At 36.2% G+C, this 5,631-nt stretch overlaps 1 protein-coding gene across 3 annotated transcripts in view; it reads left to right on the top strand.

The window, feature by feature from the left end:
• Thoc2 (THO complex 2) overlaps positions 1–5,631 on the top strand; it is a 119,900-nt gene that overhangs the window by 60,825 nt on the left and 53,444 nt on the right. The gene's annotated exons all lie outside the window — the stretch shown is intronic.

Raw genomic sequence — 5,631 nt, 5'->3', positions numbered from 1 at the left:
ATATATATAATGATTATATCATATATGGTTCTTTACATTAAATATACACACAAACACAGACACATAAATACATGAATCATAAACTGTACTGTACCTTTCCCAAACCGAACACCCAATTGTCTACTACCCATACCAAGAAATATGACCATACCAGGAAGCTAGATCTCCCTTTGTATTCCCTTTAAGTCACAACCCCAGGCCCGTTTATGCTTGTTTTAAATTTTTAAATTAGCTTTGATGTATAACTTACATATGGTAAACTTCTCCAATCTTAATTGTTTAATTTGATGAGTTTGGACAGATATGTACAGTTGTATGTCTATCACCAGAGTCACGACAAGTAGTCAGTTGAATATTTTCATTACCCAGAAAGTTCCTCTTGCCAGCTTGCAGTCAATTTTCTCCTTCCCTTGCTTTGATAGGCTTTCTGTCAATATGGTGTTGCTTTTTTTATAACTTTATATAAATGGAATTATATATACTCTTTTCTTAGTGCTTTCGAGACCCATCTGAGTTATTGCATATGTCAGTTCCTTTTGTTGAGTAATATTTCATTATATAGACCTACTGGTGTTTGTTTATTGCATCAGTTGATGGATATTTAGATTGTTTCTTTGGGGGTTATCATAAATAAAGCTGCTTTAAATGTCTTGTGCATGTTTTTTGGGGAGGTATATGTTTTTGTGTCCCTGAGAGTGGGATTACTGGGTCATATGAGTGTATCTTTAACTTAATATAAAATTGCCAAACTGTTCCAAAGTGTGTATGCCATTCTGCATTCCTAGGAGCGATTGTATGAGACTTCCAGTTGCTTCATATCCTCATCACACTTGGTATTTTCACTCTCTTATATTTTTCTATTGAGTGTGTATGTTCTGTTCTCTCTCTGCTTTTTTTGTCTCTCTGAGAAGTAGTCATATCGATCATCTTTTCATGTGCTTATTTGCCATTTGTAATTATCATTAGTGAAGTATATGTCCGTACCTCTTGCCCATTTTCAAATTGGATTGTCTTTTCTTTATTGAATTGTAAGTGTTCTCTGTATATTGCAGGTATAAGGCCTTTATCAGATATGTGATTTTGAAATTGTTTTTCTGAATCTGGTTTGCCTTTTCATTTTATTTTGTCTTTTGGAAAGGAAAAAAAAATTCTGATTAATTTCAATTTAACAATATTTTTGTTCTACAGTTCTCTTTTTGTACAAAGAAATCTGCCAATCCAAGGCCTTTGAACTGAAAAGAATATATAATTTCTTGTTGGTCATGGTAGTCTACACCTGCAATCCCAATCCCTTGGGAGACTGTCCGGAAGATTACAGATTTGAGGCTAGCCTGGGCAACTTAGACCCTTTCTCAAAATAGAGAAAAAAAAATCCAACAAAACATAAATAAAAGGGGCTGGGGACTTAGGTCAATTTCTTTGCTGTTGTGAAACCAAACACCTCTCAAAAATCTAGAAAAATTAATAGCTCTTGTATATGAATCCCTTGATACATGAAATATTTGACTTGGCTTTTAATATTTAGCTAGTAAATTGTTGTTGTTGTTGTTGTTGTTGTTGTTTTTTTTTTGAGACAGGGTCTCACTATATAGTTGTGACTGACCTGGAACTCACTATGTAGCCCAGGCTGGTCTCGAAGTCACAGTGATCCTCCTGCCTCAGCCTCTCAAGTGCTGGGATTACAGGCATGTGCCACCACGCCTGGCGTAAATTGTTCTTAATGCTTCCATATTTGCATTTTGAAAAGGTACTTTAAAGAAATCTGTGAAGTAGTTAAATATTACTATACATACCATTTACCATTTAATACATTTATACAATACTGAAATGTAACAGTATTTCACCATCTTGATATAGTCTGAAAAGGATGAGTCATGTTAAGAGTACCTGCTTCCAAAAAAAAGTACCTCCTTCAAGAACAAAATCTTACCTATGTCATTCTCAGTGCATCATAGTAATCTGTTCCATTACCAGTGATACTAACTGATCACTTGGCTAAAGTCTCTGCTGCCAGATTTCTCCACTATACAGTTAGTTAGTTTTTCTCTTTGTTAGTATGTATTTTGTGGGGAGATACTTTGAGACTATGTCAGCAGCCTATTTTTCATCAAATTTTATCTGCCTCATACAGTTCTTTTTAGTTGAAAATCTTAATGTTCAAATCTCTTGTTTTGGAATTCTTTGTTACAGGTATCATAAATTTTTAAGCAGGATGCCAAACATCTGACTTAAGAAAATCCTATATGCACTATGTACATATCCATTATTACCAAGATACACAGTTCCTAGAGCTGACACATTTCCCCTCTCTGCTTTATTGTAGCCCTCCTCTTTCTATCTCACTTATGCTTGGTTCTTTCCCCAACTCCATTCCATTCTTGTAGAGGTAGAAAATGAGAAAAACACTATCAGAGCCAGCATGTTTGGGGAGAAATCCTTTGTGCTATGCCTGTTCAGCTCTCTCTCCTAAATCCGGGCCACCGCTGACCTTTTGTACTGTATACATAGTTTTTCCTTTTCCAGAATGTAATATATTGTCAGCCTTCTATCTGTGGATTCTTCATTTACAAATTCAACTAAGATAGGAAAAGCATGAAACTATACATCTGTACAAAACATGTATATAGATTTTTTTGATAATTCCCTAAACAATACAATGCAACAATTATTTACACTACATTAGGTATTATAAGTTCAATATGATTTGAAGTATATGGGAGGATGTGCTTAGGTTATATGCAAGTACTGTGCTATTGTACATAAAGGGACTGAAGCATCTGTGGAGTTTAGTATCTTGGAACCAGTACTCCTCAGATACCAAGAAACAGTTTATTTGGAATCTGTCTTAGTTACTTTCTTCCTTGCTGGGGCAAAATGCATGACACCCACAGATTAAGTGAGGATAGGTTTATTTTGACTCACATTTTTAGAGATTTCAGTCCATAGTTGGCTAGCTCCATTGTGGGAAGCGATAGTGGAAGGGCATATTGGAGGAAAAGCTGCTTATGTCATAGTAGCCTGGAAGCTCAGTGCAAAGGAAAGAGGCTGGGAGAGTGATACACTACCAGGCCACACTCCCACTGGCCCACCTTTACCTACCAGGCCCTACCTCGTAACATCACACTTAGCTGTAGTGCTCCTGTGATTCAGTCACCTGTCAAAAGCTCAACTATATTCCGCCACATGCCTTGCAAGCACAAGGTCCCGAGTTCGATCCCTGGTACCCCAAAATAATAAATAAATAAATAAATAAATAAATAAATAAATAAATAAATAAACAAACAAACAAACAAAAAAGCCCAACTATGAGCACATGAGGCTTTGGGGGAGGCATCTAGATGTATATTGTAACAGAATCATATAGTAACCTTTTCAAATTGGCATTTTTCATCTTTTCACAACTTGGTAGCTCATTTCTGAATAGCTGAATAATATTCTAGTGCTTGGATATACCACAGATTATTTATTCACTCACTGAAGGATATTTTGGTTGCTTCTAAGTTTCAGCAGTCATAAATAAAACTATTGTGTACAGGTTTTTGAGTAGAGATAAGTTTTTGTTAATCCCCATTTTCTGTTTTTGTTTTGTTTTTTGGTACCAGGGATTGAACTCAGGGCCCTGCGCTTGTGAAGGCAGGTGCAGTGCCACCGAGCTAAATCTCTCACCCATTTTCTGTGTTTTAAGTGGTGTACTTAGACTGTTGATGTTCAAAGCAATTAGTGATATATTTGGATCAATATATACCAAATTTATTGCTGTTTTCTCTTATCTCTGCCCTTTTTTTCTTTATTTGTTTACCACACTTTTTCCCCTTTTGATTTCACTACATTTTACATGATACCATTTGTTCTTTTCATGTTAATTCTATTTTCACATTTTTTAGTGATTGTCTTACAGTTTGTAATTCACACTTATAGTTAATCCAGATTCACTCACAAACACTCTTGCTACCTCATGGGTAGTTAGAGCACTTTATAGCAATAGAATAATAATCCTCATTCTTTCCTCCTGACCCTCGTCATTGCAGCCATTCATTTTGCTTGTCCTTAAGTGCACAAACACATAAGCGTACATAATGAAATACATTTTTGCTATTTCGAGCACTTATCTGAAGGATATTTTTAATCTTTGATTTTATTCATCCACCCTGTTAGGTGTTCTGTGAGTTTCTCTGGTCTGTGGTATAGTGCTTGATGTTTATTTGTGGAAAATTTACAATCATTATTGCTTTAAATATTGCTCCTGTTCCTTTTTCTCTTCTAGCACAGTTATTTCCATTTATGCTTATATGATACCTTTTGTAGTTGTCCCAAAGTTCTTGGATACTATATTTTGAATTTTTTAGTGTTTTTTATCTTAAATTCTTAAATTTTTAATTGTGAAAGCTTTTACTGAGATACTGTAAAACTCAGAAATATTGCTGTGTACTTTCTACTAATAAAGTTCATCAAATATATTCATTCTGTTTTGGTGTTTTTGGTCTGTAGCATTTTATTTTGGTTCTTTCTTAGGATTTCCATCTCTGCTTACATTGCCCAACTGATTTTGCATGCAGCCTGTTTTATCTATTAGAACCCTTAGCATATTAATCATAGTTGTTTTAAATTCCTAGTCAGATAATTCCAACATCACTGCCGTACCTGAGTCTGATTCTGATACTTCAAACTGTGTTCACACTGTATCTTTTCAAACTGGTATTTTGTTGTTGTTGTTGGGGGGGGGGTTAGTATCCCTTGAATTTTTTCTTGGTAGGTGGACATGATGTATTAGAAAAAGGAACTATCGTAAATGAGGTTTTAGCGATGTGGGTGGAGCGGAAGCATTTTATTGTCCTATGATTAGGTCTTAGTTTTGGACCCTTTGCCTGTGAATGCCACCTGTGTTTCTCAGTCTCTTTTCCATAACTCCCTTCCTCATACACCCTTGTTAAGTAGAACACAGTGCTCTGGTGTATTTTTTTCTTTTTTAGACAGGGTCTCTGTATGTAGTTCAGGCTCGTCTTGAACTCACTATGTACCCCAGGCTGGTCTTGAATTTGCAGTCTCTTTTTTCTCAGCAAACAAGCTCAGAAAGTAAAGGCTCAGAGCTGGAGAAATGAAACTGCCTTAGGAAATCAATTCTAGCTCCTTTCCCCTTCCTGGGAAGACAAAGCTCAGGAGTTCTATCATCACAGACTTTCCAGCTAAGACACTGGATCTGCTCCAACAAAACAGGCTGACCCAGCAAGGAGGCCTTCCTTCTTCTCTCAGACAGAACACACCATGCCATGGGTATTTTCTACTCCTGCCTCAGCCTCCCAAGTGCTGGGATCACAGGAATACACCACCATGCCCAGCCTCTGGTATGTTTTTAAATGATTCAATTTTTTATTCAGCTAAAAGCACAAGAGATTATTTTTTCCCTCTGGTATTTACTATGGGAACCAGATTCATCTCCTGGAGGAAAAACTCTTAAAGTGTGTTTGTGATGGCCCACTTATGACTTGAGTCCCACTGGAGTTTCTAACTCAGATTTGTCCATACTGAACTTCCAGGAATTCATCTGTAATGGTTTGGGTTTTCATAGACATGTGCATGTGAGTTGTGATTCTCTCTCTCTCTCTCTCTCTTTTTTTTTTTTTTTTTTTTTCC

Source organism: Fukomys damarensis, unplaced genomic scaffold (assembly GCF_012274545.1).
Source record: "Fukomys damarensis isolate Sample0158 unplaced genomic scaffold, DMR_v1.0_HiC HiC_scaffold_39, whole genome shotgun sequence".
NCBI classification, from domain to species: Eukaryota; Metazoa; Chordata; class Mammalia; order Rodentia; family Bathyergidae; genus Fukomys; species Fukomys damarensis.
The sequence above is the reverse complement of the archived record's forward strand: the minus strand, read 5'-3'. Positions and strand labels throughout refer to the sequence as shown.